This window comes from Microtus ochrogaster, chromosome 10 (genome assembly GCF_000317375.1).
Source record: "Microtus ochrogaster isolate Prairie Vole_2 chromosome 10, MicOch1.0, whole genome shotgun sequence".
Classification (NCBI taxonomy): Eukaryota; Metazoa; Chordata; class Mammalia; order Rodentia; family Cricetidae; genus Microtus; species Microtus ochrogaster.
This window is the reverse complement of record NC_022016.1, coordinates 24,872,789-24,891,968: the sequence shown is the minus strand read 5'-3', so window position 1 is coordinate 24,891,968 and position 19,180 is coordinate 24,872,789. Positions and strand designations below refer to the sequence as shown.

At 43.7% G+C, this 19,180-nt stretch overlaps 1 protein-coding gene across 5 annotated transcripts in view; it reads left to right on the top strand.

The window, feature by feature from the left end:
* Slc24a2 (solute carrier family 24 member 2) overlaps positions 1-19,180 on the top strand; it is a 241,184-nt gene that overhangs the window by 101,052 nt on the left and 120,952 nt on the right. The window lies entirely within an intron of this gene.

Sequence of the window (19,180 nt, the reverse complement as noted above, 5' to 3'; positions counted from 1 at the left end):
AAGGGAAGGGAAGGGAACTCTCTAAGAGTTCCACTTAGAGAGGCTTCAGTCTCTGAAGCCCTGAAAAGTACCAAACTTTGTCACCTTGAGAAAAGGACAAAATGCCCAGCAGCAAAAAGAACCTCATGGCCTCTGCCACACTAGGAGGGAGAGGGAGCCTGTGAGGGAAGGGAGGGTGTTATTTCATTATTGGTACATGCTGTTCTCATTAATCGTTGCAAACCAGGAAAATTTGGACCCTCTGTTCTATCCAGTTCTCACGCATCTGCATCGTCTCCTTGATCAAAATTGTACATAGGACAGGTGATTTGTGGCTCCTCAGTCAGCTAAGAAGCAATTTTTATTTTCTGAAGTATGCATTCACTCATCCTTACCAACAATAGACCAGGCAATTTCCCCACATGATTTTCTTGCATTCTTTTCAGAGAATAAAAACAAGGACCTGGATATTTGGTGATTAGCCAGATGCATTATTAGAAGGTCCCAGGCAGAGGGGCTGAGGAGATGACTGTTAAGAACACTGACTGCTTTTCTAGAAGGGTTGCTTTAGATTCCCAGCATCCCCATGGTGGTTCACGACCATCTGTAACTCCTTCCCCTGGGATCCAGATTCCTCTGCTGTCCTCTGTATGCACCAGGAACACATGTGGTACACAGAGAGACATGCAGGCAAAACACCCATACGTATTTAAATGAAAGGATCCCCGGGGGGGGGGGGAATGAGCTAGTTATAAAATAATTTCTAAAATCTTATAATCTTTGGGTTATTTTCTTACATACATACATCAGTTCGTATTGTATGAAGCCTCGTGGTAAGTCTGCTTTCCTAGATGAAGAAAGGGAAGCCCTGTGAGTTAAGTGATCTGCCCAGCTAGTGAGCTGCCAAACCACAGGTCATAACTCCTTTCCCTGCTTCCAGAGCTTATCCTCTTACAGTGTTCTGTAGCTAACCCTTTCAGCTGATGTCTAGTCTGTGGTGTTTAGATCCACCACAACAAACTGTTCTCATCTCTCTCTAGGACATGAGTACCCATGCAGTTGCCCAAGCCAGAAACCTGAACCTCCTAGACCACAGACTCCCTTGCAGCCCACAGACTCCCTCACAGCTGGCATCCACTGGAGCTCTACCTTCTCAGCTCCTCCAGAATCATGCCTGCCTGTCATCTGCATCACCTCCTGATGAGCGCAGGCTACCTAAGTTACTCCTTGGACATCAGCTGTGTTTCTCAGTACTGCCCTCTGTATCTGTCTTTTCCTCCTCTTCCTCTTCCTCCTCCTCCTCATCATGGGAAATCAGACCAAGGGGCTCTTGGGAAACTCCTTCCTTGCTTTCTCCCAGCTTCTAGTTGCTGGCAGTCTTTAGGATGCGTTAGCCTGCAGCTAAGCAGTTCTGATCTGCCTCTGTCACCCTACAGCCTTATTTCCTGTGTGCGTCTTAAATCTTTCTCTTCTTTAAGGACACTTGTAATCAAATGTAAGACCCACCCCGATCCAGGATGACCTCATCTTTTCTTGATTCAGCTGCAAGGACCCTGTACCAAATAAGGGAACACCCACCGAGAGTTAGACCTCCAGTGCATCATGGGTGAAGGGAACAATTCTACCCGTGGATGGGGTTCGTCCCCATGATTTCACACTCCTTTGAAACCTGGTTTCTTGTTTCTCAGAAGATACGCTAGTGTCCATGTTCGGGGTTAGTGTGAACAATAATCGAGTTGATGAGTGCAGCGTGTTTGTCACAGTTGTGTGTCTCAGAGACTTAGAAAGTAGCAATTTTGATTTATTGCCAAAATAAACTAAAAACAAACAAACAAAAAATCCTTTATCTGTAAGCTTACCTCTTATCTAAGAAAGCCTGCATCAAATCTGTTGTGATACAAAGCCTGGGGCCTCTGTTGTTTTTTTTTTTTCATTCTGTCTTCCATATGCCTCCTTATAAAAGGGTATGAGACACACACATAAATCTGAACTTGGAGGTACATGTACCCACATCAAAACATCTGCCGCTCACCTCTGTGTTCGTCAGAGCAGGAAGAAGTTGTCCTGGTAGGGAATGGAGACAGAAGAGGGTTGTAGCTTGTGCTTCTTCATGCTCTAGATAGTCAACACCTACATCCCCACTTTGCTTGCAGTAATCCAAGGCTCCTGGTTCAGAGATTTGCTGGAATCGAGGCCGGGACACAAACAGCGTTATCAGGAACAGACCTGAGCTCAAATCCTCCTTGTGCCACTCACTAGCTATGCCACCTTGAACATCTCTGAACCCTCTTCTTCTCACCTTTTCCTTGGCACTTATTGGGAGAGGTAAAATATCTCCTCTTCAGGGTGGTACTGGAACTTAATGCGATGGAACAGGTGTAGATTACTTTTTCCTTCTCTCATTCCAAGGACTGGGTATGCATTGGCTACCTAGACACTCACATACTTGGCTGATGGTGGGTGTCGAATTTAAGTCAGAAGCTCTTTCATTCCATAATATAAAGATCAATCCACATTTTATTTAGCATATACAGTGTGTTATTCCTGTATCATTTTTGCAGTATGGTACTTATTAGTGATCTGGGACCACTAAGACGGGGTATGTGCGCACACACACACACACACACACACACACACACACACGCACGCACGCTTACACAAAACCACTCATCCATCAATGAATGAGATAAATGAGCACATTAACTTAATGAAGAATGTTCAGAATATGGGCATTAAATCAAATTTAGAGATAGCAGAGTACAGGATGGTGTTTGAGAGCAGGTGTTCTTTTTCAAAAGAGCATACTGGTTGGAAGTAACACCTTGTCCAGAGACAGGAAGCTGGGCTGGTACTCCAGGCTCAGAGGCCACAAGTATCCCGTGTACTATGGGAGAATCAAAGTGTACCCCTGAGTCTCTGATCAGGGTTTTTTTTTTTAATTAGCTGGGGAGACTCATGCATGCCTTGCAATGTGACTGGCACAGGGCATGAGCATTATTGCATGCCATAGCAGACGTGAGAATAATTCTAGAGGACAGATTGGGAAGCAGCAATCTTTGAGTCCTACTTTGTGCCAAGTGCTACTGCTGTCTTCTAAATACGCGTAGTCTAATGCTGCAGTGTCTGATACAAGGAGTTACTGCATTCTTCGCTGAGAAAAGACGACCGTGGCAACTCTTATAAAGAAAAACATTTCATTGGGGCTGGCCTACAGTTCCAGAGGTTTAGTCCATCATCATCACGGCAGGAAGCATGGCAGTGTGTAAGCAGACAGACATGGTGTTGGAGAGAAGCTGAGAGTTCTTCATCTGAATCCGCGAGCGGCAGGAAGTGGCTGCCACACTGGGTCTGACTTGAGCATCTGAGACCTCAAAGCCTGCCCCTAGTGACCACTTCCTCCAATAAGACCACACCTCCTAATAGTGCCACACCTCCTAACATGGGCCTATGGAGGCCATTTTCTTTCAAACCACATGCAACTCATCCAAATGGAGATGGGCTTCGATAAAATGTAGTTTGGTATCTAAAGAGCTGATACTACAAAGTATCTCACCTGCAGTCACTAGCTTGTATACGGATTAGATGCTCAAATTATAATAATGTAGATATATTTTATCAAGTAAAATATGAGGTGAAAACTAGATTCGCCAGTTTCTTGTCTCTTTTTAAAATAAACATTTGCGGTGACATAGGTGGCCCACATAGCATTTCTGTTGGACACTGTTGGTGTGGTCAGAGGTCTTAGCCTGCAAGGGCTAAGACCAATGGACACGGAGTTTGAACACTGCTGTGGAGAATGTGGAAGGCTTGGGTGGAAGGGAAAAGGAAGGATTTTCGGGGGGACAGAGAATGATAAACATCAGCACCAACCTGGGATTTCCAAGGTCTAGTTAGGAATCACATGTGGGCTATCTGGAGAAGTGGGTGACAAAATAGACTCTCAGGAGTCCACATCAGATATGGTGATAAGCTTCATATCAGCAGAAGACAGGGATGTCTGTCACTGACAAAAACAATAGAGAATTACAAAGAGAGGTTCTAACCTTTTATTGTTGGTTGCTTTGAAGTCAAGGAGTCCCTTAGAGAAAATCAAAATGGGATGCCATGGGTAAAGTTTTAGAAAATGAAAAGGTTGATATTCTTGTCATATCCTTTATTTGTAATCCGATAACTTATTACAACTATAAATACATGTATGCTTCAAAGAAGATAATGATGAGGAAACAGTCATGCCTCTGGGGTGGGGAGTTCTTTTGACAGGGGGGCTAAGACATACATACCTCTAATCTCTTCAAGTGGTCTACTCTTCTGCAAGAAATACTGAGCTGAATTGATCCAACATGGTTTTTTATTCTTGCTTTTAAAGTAATTAATTTTATAATGAATTCTGCTTTTTTTTAAATTAACATCCAAAGATGGATAGTGCAAGATTTTCCCAGTACTGTGCCGGTTGCCTTGTAGGACACATTTATCTGGAACTGTCCATGGTATTTATACAGCAGCCTAACTGTTTGTCAGTAGGGCATGTCAGCCGAATAAGAAATATGCAAAATACACGGACACAAAATATGTGATTTTGTTGAATTGAATTGTGTTCTGTGAAGTGCAGTCATCAGAAAGGTTACCTCTAAGCCCCAGAAATGACAGGATTTCTAGCATTCTTCTTTCATCTAGCAAACCTACAAAACACATAGATGGAGGGAGAGGAGGGCAGTAAATTCCAGATGGGAGACTCCGGGCAAGCGAGACTGGGTTTTGTAGCAGAATCACGTTTTGTGTGCTCTGGTGTACTAGGCAACTACAATAGTGTACCCAACTATTCCAAAATTACGGGATGTCTGTGCTCAGAAAAACCAAGGTTCCTGCCGGTCTTTTGTGACTATGTCGGGTTAATGACAATGCCGCCTGCCTCTTGTAAGCATACAGGAGAGCGTCTGCAAAGTGCTCTCACATCCCAGGGTGGTGCAGTCGGTTGTCCAGGGAGTCGAGCACAACTTAACCCTTTGAGAAGAGGAGAATAGAGCCTCTGAGTCAGGAAACGATCTCTCCCAGAGCTTCTTAGCCTGTGGTGCCTAGTCAGGTGTCTTTGCCGCTCCAGGGGAAGCTAGAAAGTTCGAGTCTGTCTCCGCAGTCTTGGCCTGTTCCTAAGGAAGCCTGGAAGCCCCACTACTCTCCTCTCTCACCTTCACTCCTGCCACAGTTTTTAGAATTTCCCCATTTCTCAAATATGCTGTGATATCTTTATTTCTAGGAGAAGTCTGTATGTCTTCATTGGTGCCCTCTCCTGTGGCGATTATCAAGAGAAAAGATAAAATTTGAGGATGGGTCTAAACATCCCCCTGCATAGAGGTTAAATCATTCATAAGAACCTCCTTCTCCACCCTGATACCTACTTGTTTGAATGAGCCGCTCCTACTGAAACTAGTGGCCTCCTTAAGAAGAAATGGTAGGGCAGTGATTACTCAGACAGCAGCTTCCTTCACCTGCTCACCAGGCAGGATCTGGGATGCTGGAGGCAGAGGCCAGAGAGGGTCCAGAGGAGGACAGTGAGCAGATGCTGAGTGGCACAGGAATCCTTCAGCTCTGCGCCTTCCATCTGTCTGCTGTTTGTTCCTTTCCCTTCGGAAGGAATCCGTACTTACAGAGTAGCCTGTTTGCATTTAAAGGAGGCTCAGTTCCCTCTCAGTCCCCTGCTACCCACCTTAGAAGTGGGAAACTTCCTGAAGTCCAAGGCCTGGATAGTCGCAAAGGTGGAGACCTGCACCCCCACCTGGTATTCTTCTAACTTTCAAGGGAAGCTGCGAGCACATTTGAAAACCCTGGAACTCCAGAGATGCTGACTCCCACATATCCCATTCTGCGTGTGTGTGTGTGTGTGTGTGTGTGTGTGTGTGTGTGTGTGTGTGCGTGCCTCTTCAGAGATCGGCTTTTTACACACTTCATCAAAGCTTCACCAGTTAGCACAGGAGGCAGGTATTCAACTCTGTACATTAGAGCTGGGCCAAACAGCACCAGGGAGTGTATAATAGCCCAGTACAAGATTTACCCATAATTACTGGTGTTCTATGGAAGGTAAACACTTGTTGCCATCAAAGCCTAAATTCCATTCCTGGCTGGTTTTACTTTAGAAGAGTGGGGGTGGGGGTAGAGGACAGTGGAAAACATGTAGCACACTACACTCAAAAGAAGTTAATTAGGAGAATGTGTAGTTGGGTGACGGCTGAGCATGCGGCTGGGCAGTACTGGTTTCCCACACTGTGACAAAGAACCACAGATGGAATGGCTTACAAGGACGTCTGTTGCCTTGCAGCTCTAGAGGGTAGTAAAATCAAGGGATCTGCGCCTGCCTGGAGCCCAGAGAAGAGTCCGCTCGCCTCCTCTTAGTTTGCACCGATGGCCGAGAGTCCTCGGTGTTCCTTGGCAAGCCTGGAATCTCTGCTCAATTCTTCTCCCTGTTCTGTCAGCCTTCGCTCAGCTGTCTCCTTTATTATTCTTTCATTCTTGATTGGTACCTACTGGAACATATTTGTGTTCAACGTTGTGTTTCAATATGTAGACGTTTTATAATGATAAAATCAGGGTAATTAGCATAGCTTAAGTGTTTATAATTTCATTGTTATAAGAACCTAAAAGCCCTTTCTTCCAGCTGTTTTGACATATACAATGAGATGGTGTTAGCTACAGTCATTCTCGTGTGCGGCAGAACACCAGAGACAGTTCCTCACATCTGACTGCAGTGTTGTACTTATTAGCCAGACTCTTCCCACTGTTTCCTCCCCTGCCTATATTGTCTTCCTAATAGGACGACAATCGTATTAGACACCAACCTCCCTCCTCCTTGTCTCTTTATGCCCCTGATAACTGCATTTGCAAATGTAAGCATTCTGAGGTACCACGCATTAGAATTTCAGAGTGTCTCTTTGGATTCAGAGTGTCCCATAACAGATCCATGGTACTCTGGGATCCTTCTACTGAGTAAATTGGGACACAAGAGACAGAGGTTTATTACAGGAGCTGAGGTCATGAAGAGAGGGGGAAAAAAAACCATTGACTGTCCATTGCCACCAGGTAGGGAATTGGGAAAATCAATGTTTTGACCTCTTTTCCCAATTGGATCTCTTGTTGCTTATGCTAGTACCTCACCCTGACTGAACCAACAGAAAAGTCAAAGGTCAGGAGCCCAGAGATACAGTGACTAGAGGTTGTGTGACAGAATAGCGGAAGAACAGTGGGCGTGGGGAGGTGAAGAGAAATGAATAGTACAGCCTGTTAACTCTTGCAAGCTTCCATTCCCCTGGCCGTACACTGGGGATAGTATTAGTGGCTACTTCATAGGGTCATTATCTTGTCATCCAGGATATCATAGTTCAGATTCCCTGCTGTGGGTTGACACAGAGGTGTGTCCTGTGCTCAGCTGTGCTCTCTGCCTTGCTGAGTCATCATCTCAAATGGCTGTTCCTCAGTAGTTTGAACTAGTACTGGCGGAGGTCAAGGTGAGAAAAGGCTTGGTGATTTCCTGTCATGGCCCCATGTTAGGTAGGAAAAGCTGAGATACAAAATAAAAAGACAGAGACAAAGATTAGAGTCAGGAAGGCAACCAGTGACTGCTGAGTTCACCCACATTTGTTTTCCATATGCTCATATACCCCAATCCAAAACGGGGGGAAGAAGTCAAAAGTCTGCTTTACCATGATACAAAGAACAAACAGAGCAATTACCTCTTTAATACCCAAAACACCAAGTAACTATATCCTGAGTTAAATATTCTGTTGTTTAGGCAGGACATGCAGCGACCACATCTTAGGCCAAGCATCCTGTAGGCAGCCACATCCTGGCTCAAATCTGTCATAACCTTGAAGGAGCAGGAATTGACCTGAATTCTCTGACCTTTGGTTAAGGTGGATTGACAGCCAAGGGCTCCAACATGTTCCATAATAAAAGTAAGAGGGGCCCTGGAAAGATGGCTCAGGAGTTAAACGCTCACAGTACTTCCGCAGAGGACCTGAGGTCTAGCCCCGGCTGCCTGTAACGTTGGCTCCAGGGAATGTGGCACCCTCTTCTGGCACACACATATGCATACTAACGCATACACAAACCAATTTAAATCAAAGATAGGAGCAATCAAGTTCCTGGGGTATAATGTTTTGGATGATGACAAAACCGGACATGGAGGAACACCTCAGTGTGGTGTAGCCCATCACAGACAATTCTCACAGGTAGAAATCATCTATGTTCTTAATACTCAGAAGAGGAGTGCTTGCCCTCGAGGGGATGTCAGCGGATTGAGCTGGGCCCTGGTGCAGTAGGATCTGGGCACATGGAGATTGAGGGGGAGGAAGTCAACAGATGATGGGAAGTGAAGAGTAGGAATGAACAAACACTGGACAGGAACTATGAGTAAACAGAGGTAGATGACAGACAACAGAGGCCTCCTGGGAAAAGGAGGCTTAATTTCCACCTAAAGCTTAATTGACGCTTAATATAGAACTAACACGCTGCTCTCAAGGTCAAATAATACGTCTATCATTCTCTAATTTTAAACGGACTCTTTCATGATGACCCCACTTAAGTTCTGGTTATTTAAAGATACATCTCAGCTAAAATCACAGTCTAGAGCTGAGAGGAATGTTCATTCAGAATCCAGGGTGGGCAGAATCCTAGAACCCCTGGGAAACAGCCCATCATATGCCAAAGGCAAGTACTCAGTGAAACCACGTGGACAGTCATCCCAACAGGAGGCAGCCTGAGGAAAAGAGGCCCTGCAGACCAGCATGGCACACCTTGAGGGTACGAGAGGGATCCATGGCAGGTAAGGAGCTACAGTGATGGCAGCTGTGGGGTGGTCAGGAGTAACGAGCAGGGACAGCAGCACAAACATGTCCAGTGTCACTGCTGCAAATAGGCAGGATGAGAGGTGGGGGGCACAGCTGTGCACCAATCAGGCTGCCAAAGAGGCAGCCGGCCTGGAAGAAAGTATGAACACAAATAAGGAACACAGGCGTGATTGACTGTGACGGGGACTCTGAAGGTAGTAGGGTGTTTTATGATGTTTTACTCTTCTGACTTCTTGAGGGGCCCACCATCCAGCTCCCAAATAAACCATACACAGAGATTTATTCAAAGCTATGAATGCTTGGCCTTATCTTAGCTTGTTTCTTGTCAGCTTTTCTTAACTTAAATTATCCTAACTACCTTTTGCCTCTGGGCTTTTATCTTTTTCTGTTTCTGTATACCTTTCTTTAGTTCTTTCTCCTTGGCTTGCTGTGTAGCTGGGTGACTAGCCCGCTCTCTTTGTTCTCTTATTCCTCTTCTTCGTCATTTCTCCTTCTATTTATACTCTCTGCCTGCCAGCCCCGCCTATCCTTGCTCCTGCCTTGTTATTGGCTGTTCAGCTCTTTGTTAGGACATCAGGTGTTTTAGGCAAAGAATCACAGCTTCACGGAGTTAAACAGATGCATAAACAAAAGCAACACACCCTAAAATATTCCCCAACAGTAGTGCATACAACATAGATGATTTTCATACCAAAAAAAGTGGGGTTCTGCAAACGGGAGAGGAAGTAGGAAAAACATTTCAAGAAAGGTTTCTTGAATCATAAAGATAATAAGGCACATTACAATGTCCTACCTGGGCCCTGAAGAGGTGGCCCAGTGGTTAAGAGCACTTGTTTCTCTTTCAAAGGACCTGGGTTCTGTTCCCACCAGCCAAATGTTGGTTCACAACCATCTGTAACCTTATGTCCAGGGATTCAATACCCTTTTCCAACCTCCAGCACACACATGATCCATGTATTTTCATATAAATAAAACCCTCATATACATGAAATAAATCCTTTTAAAAAAAATAACAAACTAAGATATTCTACCTTGTTTTATAATGATTTATTAAGTGGACTGGGTGTTTCCTATGTCAGAGACAAAGGTTTCCCTAAGTTTTTTATTTTTAGTTCATAGTAACATTCTTTAATAACTTTAAAATATTTTATTTTATTTTATTTTATGTGCCTATGCACCTCTTGCATGTTTGGTGCTCGATGGGGCAGAGGAGGTTGTTGGACCTCTTTGGAACTGGAGTTACATATGGTTGTGGACTGTCGTGTGGATGCTGGGAATCAAACCTAAGTCCACTGGAAGTGAGCAGCTCGTGTTCTTAACTACAAAGCCATCTCTCCAGCCACAGTAGAGCATTCCTATCTCATGTATGACATTGTCAAAAAATGTTTAGCTAAGAAGTAATATGTAAGAAAAAATGAAAAGTAAAGCTAATAGATAATGGTAAATGTTTAGTTAAACAAAAAATAACTAATCACAGTTGAATGGAAACAGAGACTTGAGTAGGAAAATAAGACATTAGAATAAAATATGAAAGAAGACAACCCCAGTGTTTTGAAGGCCAGAGAAAATAGAAGTTATGGCAGCTACAAATAGGGGGCAAAAATCACATAGCAATCCTGACTTCCCAGGTATGTCTCTAGCGTTTCCATTTTCATTTTTTAGGCTGGCTGTAGTCTTGGTAACCACAAAGACTTTGTATTCTATTCATTGTGGTAACCAGCATAACAGTTTGACTTAGGCAAAAGCTCCCCCTATGAAAATGATGTATCCCCCAGTTTCAGAGAGAAGCACAATCCAGTTTGCAGCTTGGGAGCCTGGGGTCTAAGGGCCTACTTTCCATAAAATTCCCACCAGGAGGAGCAATTCCAGCTCTTCCCAGCAATTAGAACTTGGGGACACCAGTGATCTTTTTTTCACAATCAGACCCTGCACCTTCAGATTAGAATGTTAAGTGTGGTTTCTCCCAGTCCCTGTGCTTTCCTCACATGCACCACCCGCTGCGCTCAGCCACACATCAACTCAGAAATGCTCTCAGCGCAGCGTGTCAGGCAGCCTCCACCCACCAGTTGTAATTGGCAGGGGAGCTGAAATCCATTTGCCACCAGCCTTCCAAAGATTCCTTTATGTGCCTTCTTCAAGCAAGTTTATCTGACTGCAGCTCATTCTGCCAGGAAGAAAATCCTTCATTTACTAGAAAAAAAATTGCTGCTATCCAGCCCCCAGACCAAGAATTAGGAATGAGTGACGTTTCCAGAGAACTGAGACCTTCTCACCTCAGGACCATTTCTGAAGGAAGTTGCTTTGGGGAATATTAATAAGTCTTCTCTGCATAGGGAATGGAGGATATTGAACATAATTTAACATTTATTCAATGTACCCCTCATTTTAAACAAAAACATTTCTGAAAATATTTTGTAATTATGCATCAGTGTCCCAGGAGATACCCGCCTCTCTTTAAATCATCTCGTGCATCGTTGGAGATATATAGAAACCAGTGGGGCAGATTCTGCAACTTTACCCTCTTCCAATTTTCTCTCTGGGGCTACTGGGCAGAATAAAGGTTACCAAAGACTCCAGAAAACTACAATTGTTAAATCACCTTGTTTTCCACCGCACCAAAGTGTCAAGTGAAGGATACTTCTCCCCAACAGTAATAGATACTTCTTTTACACACTTCTGATTTTCCAGGTATTTTACAAAACATGGGACCCTTAAATTGCAATTTGAGATTGATGGAATGTTTAGGCATGTCTTAAAATTTTTTTGTTTGCATTACTTGTTTTGAATCATCATTATAACTAGGTTAAAGTCAGCAAGCAACTGTGGGCAGAAGTTTCTATCCCGCCAGCCACTCCCAAGTAACCACACAGAGGCTTAATATTAATTATAAATACTTAGCCAATCGCTCAGGCTTGTTACAACATTTTAAATTAACCCACATTTCTTACCTATGCTTTCCCATGTGGCGAGGTATCTTTTCTCTCTGTGTCTCCTCTCAACTCTCTCTGACTCCACCCTTCTTCTTTCCAGCATTCTCGGTTTGGCTCTTCTGCCTAACCTTATCCTGTCCAGCTATTGGCCAATCAGCTTCTTTATTAAAACAATCACAGCAACATATATTCACACAGTGTAAAGGAATATTCCACAAGCAGTAAGTATCCACAATGAGAGTGGCCTTTCTGAATGGGGGCCTGAGGGAATGAAGGAATGATCACGTGTGCATGACAATACCCACACATGTGTGCACAGACAACACCTTTAAGATCCCTTCCACTGGTGCTTCAGTGCACAGTACCTGTGCAGTTCAGGTGTGAGTGTGGACAGTCATCAGTTAAATAAGGCAGCAGAGAAGTGGAAGGGTATACCTACGGTGATAATGTAGTTTTGGGCATTGTGGGCACATCCAAAGGGTAGCCACACCTCCCAAAGCATCACCAACTCAGCCCTACCAGAAAGACATTGGTAGGACAATAGCTTATATCATGTTTATCATGACCCCTTTCTTTACTTGAGCTTAAATCTACAGATAAGATGTCTAAGGAAGGAAGATGGATGGTAACCTGTACATTCCTCATGTGGCCACTGAGTAGGCAGAAGTTTATCTGAGCGAGAAGGACAGGTTCTCCAGGTGGTCAGATGTCATCTATTACATGACAGACAGTTCTGTGATTTAGAAGCCCTCATCTTCCTGGGAGTGCACAAGGGGAAGCACACAGAAGGACAAGGTGTCCGAGCAAATGTCAAGAGTACACCAAGCTAATACGTAGGCAAGACGAAGAATAGACCTGTGAACATTTGGAAGCAGCAGAACGGATACATCTCAAAACATGTGAGATTATCAGGCATCATTGACTGTGTTCTGGTGAGGCATTGTGACCCAACACTGTAAGCTTAACATTCAGAGGCAGAGAGAGAGAGAGATCTCAAGTTCAAGGTTTCCTGGGCTTTACAGCAAGACCTGTCAAAAAAAAAAAAAAAAAAAAAAACCCTAGGGCTGGAAATGTGCCTTAGTGATAGAGTACTTACCTAGCATATGCAAGCTGGGCAGAGAGGCGGGGTAGAGGGAGGTTGGGCGGTGGTGGCGCACGCCTTTAATCCTAATCCCAGCATTTAGGAGGCAGAGGCAGGCAGATCTCTGTGAATTCGAAGCCAGCCTGGTCTACAAGAGCTAGTTCCAGGACAGACACCCAGGCTACAGAAAAATGCTATCTCGGGGGGGGGGGGGGCGTGGAGCAAGGCAAGAGGAAGGAGAAAAGAGTGTACGTCCTATGTGAGTCCATTTAAGAGAATGTCTAGAACACTGCAAACGATGACAGCAAATGGCAGGTTAGCAGTCTCCTGGGATGCGGGGAGGAGCGGGCCACAATGGGGCATGAGGAAACCACTTGAAATGGTAGGGATGTTTTGAATCATAAGAGTAGTGGCTACACAGCCTTGACACTGACTGAATCATGTGTTTAGTATGGACGGGTTAAACTGCATGCAAATTATTTCTAAAAGGCATTGATTTTTTTTAACATTTCAGCTGTACAGGCTTCATATAAAGGTGGGCTCACTCACAAACTAGCTCCCCATCAGGGCTGCAGCTCCAATGCCGGGTACACACAGATGCCATGCCTGCTGCTGGCCTTGAAGAGGTTTAGTCCGTGCTTATTGCATACCTGCTCTGTACCAGACGCTGTGCTTACCACAGGCATGCAGTGATGGTAGATAAATAATAAAAAGGTGGGGGTCTCAGGATGAATGAAACTTGGCTGCATGCTTCCACTGATATTTGAATGTGTTGAATTCAAATTATCAGTATGGTCATTTGGGTAACATAAAGAGATCAACTTTCCGGAAAGGACACAAACATGCATTTAGGCAAAACTCGCACATGTAAAATAAAAATAAAAAAAAAATCTCTATCTTTAAGCTGACAACTAGCTAGATTGGATTAACAAAATCCGAGTATCAGAGAATAAACCAAAGCCAGGTGAGATGCCCCTGGCATGAGTTGCCTTTCACCCAGCCAATTTGTGTCAGAACATAAAAGGTGGGAGAATTATTCTAAGCACAGCAGAACAAGGCTGGTTCTGCTTACATACACAGGGTTTATGAGTTCAGTGAGTTGGATGGATGAGTGAGTGCTCACTGAACCTGAAATAAACTAGAGGCGAGACTGAAATCAGGGGCACAAGTTTTGAGAAGCACGAGGACTTCAACCACGGTGCCTGTGTGGGTTGCTATTGCTACTGTAGTAAGTTATCAAGACTTTTGTAGCTTAATCCAGTGCACACTGAGTATGAAAGCTGTTAAACTAGAAAGCCTCACAAGATGGTGTCATCAAGGCAGTTTCCTCTGGACGCTTCCCAAGGGTTCTCTTCTTTTCCCTTTTCTCTTTTCTCAGGACTAAACCTGGGGCTCCTTCTGTATATTCAAAGTTTATTACCTCAACCCTGCATTGATGGTCACATTTTCCCTTCTCTCTAATCCTGCTTCCCTTATGAAAGACAACCAAACATAATCTTCCCATTTCAAAATGCTTAATTTAACCACCTATACAAAGCCTCTTTGCCACAGAAAGTATTCATAGATTTTTGGAATTAGGATAGGCCATGACCTTCTTTAGGGAACATTAGTCAGCCGACTGAGGTAATGTCAAATCCAATTATTTTTCCTATCATGCAAGCAAATGCCATAACTGGAAGAATCTTGCAATCTCCAAAACAAAAGAAAATATAGTTATAATTTCTAAGAGAAGAGGGACCAGAGAAGCCCATGGAATATATGTGTCATAAAAGAAGGAAAACCAGGTGTGGTGGCATATGCAGTAATCTCAGCCCTCAGGAAGCAGAGGCATTCGCATCTCTGTGAATTAGAGGCCAACCCGGTCTACATAGAAAATTCCCAGATAGCCAGGGCTACAAACACAAAAGCAGAGAGAAGGACCCTCTTGTGGGAGAAAGAAAACCAGCAAGAGGAGGGGAGAGGAAGGTTGGGGAAAGTCAGGTTGGGAGAAAAAGAACAAACTACTACAGCACATGTGAAAATATCTCCGTGAGACCCAGTTCTTTTTATGTTCATGAAAATAATAAGAAAGGGAGAGATTAGAGGGTAATGGGGGAAAGAAGATGAAGCTACAGAAACTGAGAATGGATGGGGACATGGACACCCACAGCTGTCACCTTGAGAACCCAATAATATTATAGAACCTTTGTGATGAGCCTTGGCTTGATTTTGGGTCCCCTCATCCATGAAACAAAAGTGCTTGTTGGGTCATCTGGCTCCTCACAGGTTGGTGTCTTGCAGTTTCGTTGGTGGTAGTTTATTTGTTGTGCTAGGGCTTTTTTTATTTGGTAGTTTTATGTAGCTATCTTGCTTTGCTTTGCTTTACTTTTGGGTGTTTTGTTTTTGCTTGATTTGGGGATTGTTATTCTTTGTTTGGTTATTTGGTTTTGGTTCCTGCTAATTCTACCACAGACTTAGCCTTAAAAAAGCAAGAGTCTGAAAAGAAAATTGGGAAAAGAAAGAGCAAGACCTAAAGATGACCATGGGTTTCCCATAGTAGACTATGTGTTCCTTAATTCCTAATGCCCGTTCTTCCCAGGAGCCACATTAACTGGATGTACCCTTGGGTTAGAGTAGTTGAGTTAGATGCCCCCAGCCTGCAGCCCTATCCTGTTCATCAGACAGCCTTGGACAAGTCAGTGAATTTCTCTCCATATCACTCTTGAGTCTATAAAATAATAACAAAATACCATTGACATCAGGTAGACGCAGGAATCCAACAAGGTAATACTAGGTCTTTGAAAGAGCCGGTACTGCTGTACACTGTACATACATGCCTCATATAACCAGATACTATCATAAAGAACATGCTAGTAGAGAGTATCAGTTTACTGGGAGTCTTGATTTTACATGTACTATAAAGACAAACAAAGTAACCAAGGCTTCAGATCTGTCTGCTACCATCAAGTTCCCATCTGAGCTTCTTTCTGGAATGGTACTTATTTTCCCATTTTCATATTTCAACTGGCAGCCCATTCTTTACCTCTGAGGTGTATAGATACCATACCAGTGAAAGCTGACTGCTTAACAGTGAGATTTCTACAAATACAAATGATGGCAACAACTCTTCTTCGGGGACATTTGAACCCAACAGCAGAATTCACAGAAGGCCTCTGGGTGCTGGCACGAATTCTCAACTAGAAGATGATTTGTAGGATAGCCATGAAATAGTTTTTATTTTAGTTGTGAAACATGGTTATTTGTGTATTTTGATCTGTGAGCATATGCATGCTGTGTTGCATTTTCTTTGAAGGTGGCCAGATTGTTTGTGTGAAAGTGGTCCACTCAAGGACATCGCTATGTATAATGAGGCCAAGGTCACAGCTTCCATTCCCATTTGGCCACTTAGCTTTGCTCATAGCTACAGGCTAGGCTGTTCCCTAATTATTAAATGCAAGCTGTCTCAGCATCGTGAAAGGGTGCCGGGTGATGCAGATTCTCAGGGCTGATATACAACCACCGTCTAGGGCCTACTTCGGACCACAGACCCAGAGAAGTGACAGACCACTCACTGTGGGGTTCGGTTTTGTGCTCCTGTGAGCACTTCTTGAACCATCCTGAGTCCCTGCAGAAACACCCTTTAGGTTCTCTATATCTGATCGACTAAATCATTTTGTCATTGTCCCCTTGAATGGCTAGCACATACTCCTGGAACCCAGCTAGTAATAATTACTGTTTGCCTTCAGAAGGTGTTCTGACATTTTCTACATTTACCTGCTCTGGAGTCTGTTACCAAAGACCCTACTAGTGAAAGTTAGCACCGTCTGATTCTCCTCTTGGCAGTCATTAGTTGCCTTGACCTCTTCACCTAGGATGAGGCATTGTGGGATTTCTCCCATCCACATTGGCTTGTCAACTAGTGTAGTCATGGCTCAGGTCTTGCTTAAGCAGCCATGTTAGTGAGACTGCATGGGTGTGTCTTCTCTGTCATACACGGAAGACACAGTCTGACAGCAGACATCCTAGTCCTCTGGATCTTACAATCATTCCGCCCACTCTTCTAGAATGTTCCCTGAGCCTTGGGTGTAGGAGATGTGTTGTAGATGTATCACTTGGGCTAGGCAGCCTAGAATCAGTGGTTTTCAGCCTGCTGACCACTTGGTTTTCTGTAATGCCATCTATTAAAGAAAGGAATTCCTTTGATCAGGGGTGAGATCTACATCAACCTGTGGGTCTGAGGATAGGTATTTAGAACCCAGAGCCCCCAGATTGCTTATCCAATACCAAGTAGTCAGCTCTGAACACACACACACATATATATATGAATAACACTAAATGGCCTCAAGAAGTTGTACTTATATATTTATATTTAACAATAATAATTTAAGAATACGAGGTAATGAAATTGAGAAGGATAAGATGAATGGAGACAGGGGAGGAGTTGGAGGGAGGAGAGGGAAGAGGAAATGATATAAATATGGGACTCAGATGAAATTCTCAAGAAATTAATTTTAAAAAAATAAAACAAGTATTCATGTGTGTTTTAATGTAAAACATTGAGTTTAATAATAAACATTTCCCAAAAAAAAGTCTAACACTGAGTACTGAGTGCTTACCACATACCAAGACTCAAGATATTCAATTAACATATGAGATAAAAAAGAGTTTTCTTTCTTCCTCTGAAACCAAGGTTTAGTGCAGTTGAGTTATCATATGTTCTGAATGAGTCAGGATCCAGTCCCTGCTTGCAGGTCGTGCTCCTTACCCATGATGCTTTGAAGCGTACTTGCACCAGTGGCATGTGGGGCATCGTTGGCAACTGTGGCCTACAGATTCACCCTACTTTGTTGAATCTGCACATTCTGGAAGGGATTATCCTATACCATGTCCCTCTTGTCAGAGGTGCATCCGAGATGGCCATCTGGAAAACTGTGCTAACTGAACAAGCTCGTTCAGTGCCAGGGGTTAATTCAGAGTCCCAGGCGCCTTCATATTTCTCTGCTGAATCCCAAGCCACTGGGAATAAGTAGACAATGACCGGACCTAAGAATCACATTGATTCTAAGTTGAGATCGGTGAGCAAATAAAATCTGTGACCCCGGAAGCTCTTGATCCAGCTTACTCTCTCCAGACATCAGTGCGTACTAGACCTCATTCTTTAGAAGCGACTTGCAACTGCCAAAAGAAAACCCACACTGAAGTTGACGCCCAGTATCCTCACCAGCTCTCATTGCCTCTGTTTACTGCATACTTGTGGGCCCAAGAATCTTCCCAACCCGTTTTTGCTCATGCTTATTCCATCTGCAGAACAACTATATTATCTGGGAAAGAAACAAAGAAAAGAACTCAATACTTCTCGTTGTTTATTAAAAGCATACAAAAGCCCACCCTAGCCTCCCACCTAAAACAGTTTTGCTTTGTGTGGTTACTAGTTAGTCAGCCTTAGCCTCAAATCTCTGAACACTTGCACGGTTTAGAAGTCATCTGGTACAGAACGCTGATGCTTCTCTTGCTTTCCAATGGCAATGAACAGATCCCTGGACTTTGAGGTTTCCCAAAACAATCCTCACATCTTCGGAAGAACCAGTTTTTGTTTTTAATCAAAACTGGTAAGATTTACTAAGCTGCATTATTCTGAAATAAGTATTCTAGGCCCAGACAATCCGAGTGAAATCAACTTTATTAAATTAAAAAAAAACAACCTTTGAGTCACTTCCTCCCCTATTTCGAGCATCCCCAATCTGACAATACGTGTGGGTGACATATCGTCTGTAACACGGAATACTGATCAACACTTTTTATAGAAGTTCCAGAAGCTTGAAGCTCAGTAGCCAGCCTGAAGCCCTCAGTCTTAAGAAATGTCCTCTAGTTTGTCACCTCTCTCTGTCGGTGACGGGTTTGCCTGGGTTTTTCTCTGCCCGGTAGACTTAGTGATGCTTTCTCAAGTCCAGTTGATCCCTGCTTTAAGATTGCTCACACCCGTGACTCGTTCCCTTCTTGTCCCCTTAGGTGACCTAGTTCGGCTCCCAAGCCTCCTGCTGTATTGTGCAGGCTCTGAATTTAACTCCCTCGATCCCATTCCTTGCTTCCGCTTTGTGTTTCCCGTTGTCCTCATTCATGGCATACAACTTTCTTGAGGTGCATAGATGTCCCTTTTTTTTCTTCTGTTTGTAGGATTGCTTTGGTTTTAATCTCTTCATCTCATCCCCTGCTGCATCTCTGGATTCGTTTTAGAAAGCTTGTTTGAAATGTATTATCCTAATTTGGCAGTTCTTTCGGATCAAAGACACGCAGCAGTACCAGTGTCAATCAGAAGGTCTTAGAACGGGGTGTTTCACCTTGAGGCACCTGTGCTCCCCACCTGTAAAATGAAATCC